Source organism: Bidens hawaiensis, unplaced genomic scaffold (genome assembly GCF_021521415.1).
Source record: "Bidens hawaiensis isolate Kalapana, Puna unplaced genomic scaffold, B.hawaiensis_p1.1 tig00000055_1, whole genome shotgun sequence".
NCBI lineage: Eukaryota > Viridiplantae > Streptophyta > Magnoliopsida > Asterales > Asteraceae > Bidens > Bidens hawaiensis.
The window spans coordinates 3,361,891-3,369,050 of record NW_027491016.1 but is presented as its reverse complement, the minus strand read 5'-3'; the positions used below and the strand labels follow the sequence as shown (position 1 = coordinate 3,369,050).

The 7,160-nt window shown below is 42.8% G+C and overlaps 1 pseudogene across 1 annotated transcript; it reads left to right on the top strand.

The window, feature by feature from the left end:
• The first annotated feature begins 692 nt into the window (after window positions 1-692).
• On the top strand, window positions 693-6,394 carry LOC143627179 (protein TIME FOR COFFEE-like; annotated as a pseudogene). The gene is made up of 12 exons (XR_013152555.1): window positions 693-759; window positions 859-1,302; window positions 1,403-1,518; window positions 1,597-1,879; window positions 1,970-2,327; window positions 2,405-2,465; window positions 2,545-2,625; window positions 2,745-3,009; window positions 3,108-3,156; window positions 3,238-3,304; window positions 3,474-3,833; window positions 3,908-6,394. The product of XR_013152555.1 is annotated as a protein TIME FOR COFFEE-like (transcript).
• Window positions 6,395-7,160: the final 766 nt, after the last annotated feature.

Here is a 7,160-nt window from a genome sequence, read left to right as displayed (position 1 = left end):
TCCCCCCAGCCGCTACCCCTCTTGCGCCTGCCTCTTTTTCCGCGCTCGCGCCCCTCTCGCGCCTCGGTGGTGTGTTGCTCGCGCCCCGGGGCGCGACTGGCTGGCCTTTTGCGCCCTTTCTAGCGCTCCACACCCCTCAGCCTTACATTAATTACTTTTTTATTATTATAATATTATTTGAGTTAAAAAATCATGAAAGCTTGTCGAGTAAGCAAGGACTGCCACGTGTAGTTTCAATATCGGACGGATAACATTTGGCCATGTCGGATGCAAGGTAAAGTAGAGCCGTGAGATCTGGAAGTGGCAACCAACGGTGAGGATTTGAGCACATGTGGACAGTAAAGAGATCCTGACCGTCCGTTGGGCTTCGTGGAGACTGAAATACCGAAAAGATGAGATAGGGTACTTGTGTGTGAGAAAAAGAAGGTAGAGAGAGAAAGTGTTTAGAGAGAGAAAGTAGGAAGGTAGAAGAAGAACAAGAACATGAGATCTGTTTAGATAGACTGAATCATTCATCACATAATAATAATAATATTATTATTATTATTCCGGTAGGGTTCCGGCGAGTTATGATAGATCTGACGGTGGAGATTAATTGATTGATGGATAGGAATAGAGAAGGAAGACGAGGTAGTAGTAGTAGTAGTAGTAATCATAATAATAATAATAATCATAGTAGTAATAATAATAATATGGCTGCACCTCCTAACGGATTATCCAGACGGAGACATCGAAGCAGCGGTTTAAGAGATTCACCTGGTAGGTTTAATTAATCTTTAAACTTTGATTGTAAATTTGTAATTTAATCAGATCTACCGTTAATTTTCCGTTAACTTTAACGTTTTGAGTTTGTTACAGATGAAGACGGAGCGGTGGAGGTACTGGAACCCGGTCGGTTACGAGACCGGGGTGTGGTTAAGAAGGACCGGGATCGTGACCGGGAACGTGAACGGGACCGGGACCGGTCGAGCCGGAGTAAGAGACGGAGGGACAACCGGATGGTGATGAGTAATAGAGACGACGGAGATGACACGTCGGAGGAGAGTGTGGACGATGAAGACGAAGAGGATGACGAGGATGCCAGAAATGGCGGTGGTTTGCGGATGTTGCCGCCGCCGGCGGCGGCGGCAGCGGCAACGGCGAATCCGTCGACGTCAGGTGGTCATAATTCTCATCCGCAGTCACTTCATCACCGGAAGAGTTTTCCGCCGGTGAATAATAAAGTGTTTAAGGCGGCGCCGCCGGCGTGGAAGGCGGCTGACGAGATGATTGGTGTATTGGTGCCCAGAAAAGCTCGGTCAGGTAACCGGTGGAAAAAATTAAAAAATAACAAAATAATTAAAGATTTTGTTTTACAAATTTGTTATCTTTTTTATTAATTTTTTTGTTTTTAATATTTTAGCATCTACAAAGAGGTCTCATGAATGGATATCTGGTGCTGCTAATTCGACTTCACCGGCGGTGACGGCGGCTCCTCCGTCGCCGTCATCATCAAATATTTCAGTTCGAAAGAAGATGGTTTGTGTTTTGTTTTTGCGAATTAGTTTTAAAATCTTTTTGTATCTAAATTTTAATTAATATTTTTTTGTGTTGTAGAAATCGAATGGGAGAAGGGGATCGAATTCGAGACCGAGGCCGCCGAAATCATCATCGAAGTCATCGTCTTCGAACCCGGAGGAGCTGGAAATCGAGATAGCGGAGGTTTTATACGGTCTGATGACTCAGTCACAGGCTCCATCGAAGAAAGAAGTTATATCAAATGATTCGTCGATGAAATTCGATTCGAATAAATCGAGTAGTGAGGCCAAATCTAGAGTTTCGTCTCCCGTGTCAAATTCGACAACCGTTCCTCAAAATTCGACGTCTTTGTCATCAGCTGGTAGGATAGATTTATCTGTCTATTACATCATTTCATCTTAATAATTGTTATTAATATTGATTTTAATGTTTAATTTGAATGAATTTGCAGCACCAAAGAGGAAAAGACCACGCCCGGTATCCGAAACAACTCAAATTAATGCTCGGAACAGTCCGGTTGAAATCGATCATAATCAGCATCATCAATCTCCCAAGACAGATAACAGCTCAGCATCAGCTGCTGTTGAAAATGGTGGTTCTTCCTTTGGTTTCACCACTTTACCGGGTCAAAAGGCTTCTCCGTCTCCGACATCGGAGCAGCCGACACCAGAAGAAGAGCGAAAATGTGGTGTGAATGTGTTGACCAAAGAAGAGGTTGAAAAGGAATCTAAAGTGGTGAAATTAAATGATGGAAATAGTAAAGTTGAAGGTGTGATTACGACAGCTGCATCTACTACAGTGACCAATCTGTGAGTAAATTTAGGGATATTTTATACTTAATAATAATAATTGCTGATCTGTTGATTTTTTTTAACCCTTTTTGCAGAAAAGTTGCAAATTTGGATACACAAAGTCAAAAAGATGAAAAATTTGAAATAGATCTGATGGTGAGACAAATATCAAGCTCTGGTTTCTTGATTTCGGTATCTTGTGTTCTTATCGGATTCTTTCTGCTTCCAATTTTAGGCTCCACCTCCTCAATTAAGAACATTTCATGGAAATGATCAAGATAATGATTTCTCTGATCACAAGCAGATGGCAAATCAGGTGATTATTTAACTTTTCTACAACCTTTTATTAAAAAAAAAGGTTTTCTTTAAACTTTCATATGTTTATCATTTTGTTTCATTTAGATCTGAGTTTTTTTTTCCCTAAAAACTTTGCAGGAAGCAAGCAAAATTAAGGATGATATCAAACTCAGGAAAAGTGAAAAGGAGGAGTCAATAAAGTTGCCCGTTGACCAGAAGTCCGGGACGATCCGAGAAGCTGGAGAATCATTAAAGAAAGCGGTTAATGAAGAAATTAGTATCCAACTTAATATTGATTCAGAAAAATCGAACAAGGGCAGTGGTAGCGGTAACCGGTCACTGCATCAAGCTCTTAAACATCAGCAGTTTTCAGCTAAATCTGAATCCCACTCGGATAAAACTGGTAATTTACTATATCAAGTTTCACTTCTATCATCTAATTCTACACCCAAATTTTAATTTTAAATCATCTTGATTTTGAATGTTAATGTTGAATAACAGCTCAATCTGGTTCTATGCCAATGTCGATGAGCAGCTGGCCTCCGATGGGGTAAGTTAAATTAAAAAATTTTCGTTCTTTTTCTTATATAACATATTAAAAATTGAATCTTGATTGTAAAACAATTAGCAGGTATGTGGCGCCTTTGCAGGGAGTCATATCCATGGATGGGAACCCGATGGCTTCAGCTCCAATTCAGGTAATATTATTATCCCTCAGTTACCGAGTCTTTCTGTACATTTTGTTAGCTGCTAAATTATATGGCATTTCTTACAGCCGTTATTAACACACCCGAGGCCAAAAAGATTCAATTACCGAGTCTTTCTGTACATTTTGTTAGCTGCTAAATTATATGGCATTTCTTACAGCCGTTATTAACACACCCGAGGCCAAAAAGATGTGCAACACATTGCTACATTGCAAGAAACATTCACTACAACCAGCAATTCATGAAGATAAACCCGTTCTGGCCAGCCGCATCTGGATCTGCTCCACCGATGTTTGGAGCCAAGCCTAGTAATTTTAATGTCTTGCCTGCAACCGAGCTACATACAAACATCCCGCAGTCGGTGCACGACAAGGGTCCGCCAGCTGGCATATTTCCAAGTCACATTGCAGGAAAAGACATCAAGTCTTCCCAACCCACAACCGTCACCAACCTGGCTCAGAGAAAGCAACAGGTTTTGCTTCGACAAGCAATTCCACCAGTCGCTCCTAATAACATTCTTGTAAGTCGATTCAGTTTCGCTTTTATTAAGTTTTTACCAAAAAATGATTTGTTTTGTTTGTGTTTAATTTACAGCACGGGCCGGCTTTTATTTTCCCATTTAACCAGCAACAAGCAGTGGCGGCTTCGGCTTCTGTAAGACCCGGTTCATCTAAGGTTGCAACCACACCCGCAGGTGGTTCAGGTGCAGCCAGCTCAGCTACAGTGACCTCTTCAACTACAGCAGCTGCACCAGCATTGAGCTTCAATTACCCAAACATCAGTGCCAGTGAAACCCAGTACTTGGCAATTTTACCAACCCCTACACTTTCCCAATACCTGCAGTTGGAGCCCCTCCAAATTATAGACTGAGCCCTCACGCGCAAGCGATGCCTTTATTCAATGGATCGTTCTATTCTTCACAAATGATACACCCGTCTCAAATCCCACAATCGCAGGCCCCACCAGTAGCCCAACCTCAAACCCACCAGAACAGTAGCGGGTCCACATCATCGTCGCAAAAACATTTGCAAGGTCAACAGAGGCAGCAAGCAGGTGGTGCTGCTGCTGTAAGCAGTGGCGGGAGTTTGCACAACACCTATGGCCATAAAAGTAGATCACAACCGCCAGCTCAGCAGCAGAATCAACACATGAACCCTAGGATAGCCCTTCGACTGCCGACAGTAGAGGTTCACGGGCGGGAAACCCGATGGGTGTTTACAATCATAATTTTCCCATGCCGGTTCGTTCCAAAGGCCTTGGTCAAATGGACCACTCTAATGGTGCACTGAAGGTGGCCGCCGCCAATACTGCTGCTAGTGCCAACTCAAATGACAAGAAACAACAGAATCAGTTACAGCAGCAAGGGTTAAAAAGAGGCGGTGTAGAGTCGTCTTTGCCACCTCAGACGTTCGCAATGTCGTTTGCTCCTATGAATGGTACTACTGGTACGGCTCAAAACCATGCGATTTTCCAAAGCTTGCCTGAATCATTAAAACCGAGTTTTCATATGATGTCAGCACCTACATCTTCAACAGCTCACCATTCTCAACAGAAGGATTTCAGAATAACCGAAGAAGCTTCTTGAACAACAGTAGCAGGTCATGATGCTTCCAATGCTGATGACAGAAAGGCCAGTGCAGGTCTGACCGCGAAATCCGGGCAGTCCATTGCATTTTCAAGACCGGATCTTGCTACAGATGGTTCGTCCGGTTCTAATAACCGGTCTTCACGGGCTCCCATCTCAACCTCCGTTGCAACCGCTGCTCAATCTTCACATTCTTTAAATGCACAATTTCAACAAACACAACAAGCCATTGAGCGTGCTAGGCAACATCATCAGCAACAAGCCCTTCAGATTCAAAAGGGGCAACAACTGAGACAGGCCATCAATGCATATGCAATGGGTGGTCATGCTCGATTTAAGAACTCGCCGTCAAGTAATGGAAGTGCATACCCGGAGCATACGATAACTTCATCATCTTCAATGACTGCCAAGTTTCCAAACTCAATTTCTTCTTTCCCGCTTCAAACCAGCAACACGAGTAGCTCGCAGGCGCAATCTCAGTGGAGAAATTCGGTGAGGGGGCCCAGTACTTCTCAAGGCCCATCTTCTCTTGCTTCCGCCACCTCATCGTCTGCCAAGAACCTTCACCAATCCCAACAGTCAAGTAGGTCCCACCCACAATCACACACACAGATTTCTTTCGGTTCAACTGCAAGTCAGAAACTGCAGCCCACAACATCAGTACAGATGCAGCAACAGCAGCAGCAACAACAGAATCCCGGGACTAATAGTGGTAACCGGTGCTCGTCTCCGCCAATGCTGGTCAGCTCTCCGACAACTTCTATATCTAAAGGTGGCGGCAGTGTTGGTGGGGGCGGTGGAAGTCCTAGAACGAATGCTGCGGCATCAACAAGTGGTAGAAACGGTCAGGCGTCTTCTTTATCTTCATCTCAACAGGCGAGTTCCTCAGAGATCATCTTCACCGTCCATTCTCGGTAACCCTAACAACACAAATTCAACTAAATCTCAACAGCAGTTGCAGAAGCAAGCATTACAACAACAGCAGCAGAAAGTCCAAGCCATGATGATGTACAATCATCCTTACATGCAAGCTCAAGCTCAGGCTCAGGTTCAACAACAACATGCCGCCAGCTCAATGGCACTTTATAGGCTGCAGCAGCAACAATCATCATCGTCATCTTCTACTGCCACACTGTCACTTTGCCCGCCTGTGACACATGCGAGTGCCGCCACTTCTGACCCTGCCAAAGCAATTGCAGCCGCCACTAGCATGATGAACCACCCTCAGTATAGCGGTGCACCGCCGTCAATGCCTGCTGGTTTCCCTCAGTATGTTCACAATGCCCCCGTTGCAGCCGCTGCAGCAACGGTTCAGGTTAAACCTGCAGAGCAGAAACAACCAGCCGGTGAGTAGGGTTGATTTCCTGAGTTTTTAGCCAGGGCGGTTCGGTTAGGCTTATATGTATGCAAAAAATTTAGTTGATGATTCAGTTTTAAGAGTAGTTGAAAATTTAATATTCTTTTGTTATCTTAAATGTGAATGAGGGGATTATTTTTCATTTACATACGTGGCAGCCTGAGAAGAAGTAGAACTTAGAAGTTACACATGGCGGCTGGTTTAAGCGTCATTCTTGTTCCATGTGCGGAAAACGAGACGTTACGGGTCAGCGTTTTTTCTATGCATCTCAGTGCTGAAAACCTTCAACCCTATGAAGTTGGCTCTAAATATTTTTTAAATTGGGGCTTGGGTGGTTGATGACTTGATTATTTAGGTTTTTAGTTTCTTTTTTGGTGATATCTTTTGAAGGACTGGTTGAAGACAATGATATGTTGGACATATACTATTATATTATAAGACAAAATGGAGGGGGGTTGCATATGTATTTATATTTTTATGAGCACATAGAAAAGAGTTGGTTCTGGATTTTAAAAAATATATTTGGTTGATGCTTTACTATGTTTCATTTTCAATCTTGTGGTGAATATTGATGCATGTGATGCTGCTCTTTTGTGCTCACCAAACCAAAGTGGTTTTGGTATATTCATATTTCCATGATATTCTCCAATACTTTAATATCTTTCAGACAAAGTAAACCGTACATGGCTTTTTATTTTTAGCTTTTAAACTGGCTTTACATTATCAGTTAAAGATTTGTTCTGAGGGGTGAGTTTTTATGGTTATGGTGTGTGATGTGGTGGATTTTTTTTTTATTCTTTTTCACCATTGCTAAGCTGTCTTTAGAATCTATTTTTTGGGAGTAGGTTTTCCTTTTTGGGAAAATTTCATAAGAGATTGATTCTAAGTGTGTTCCCTAAATATTT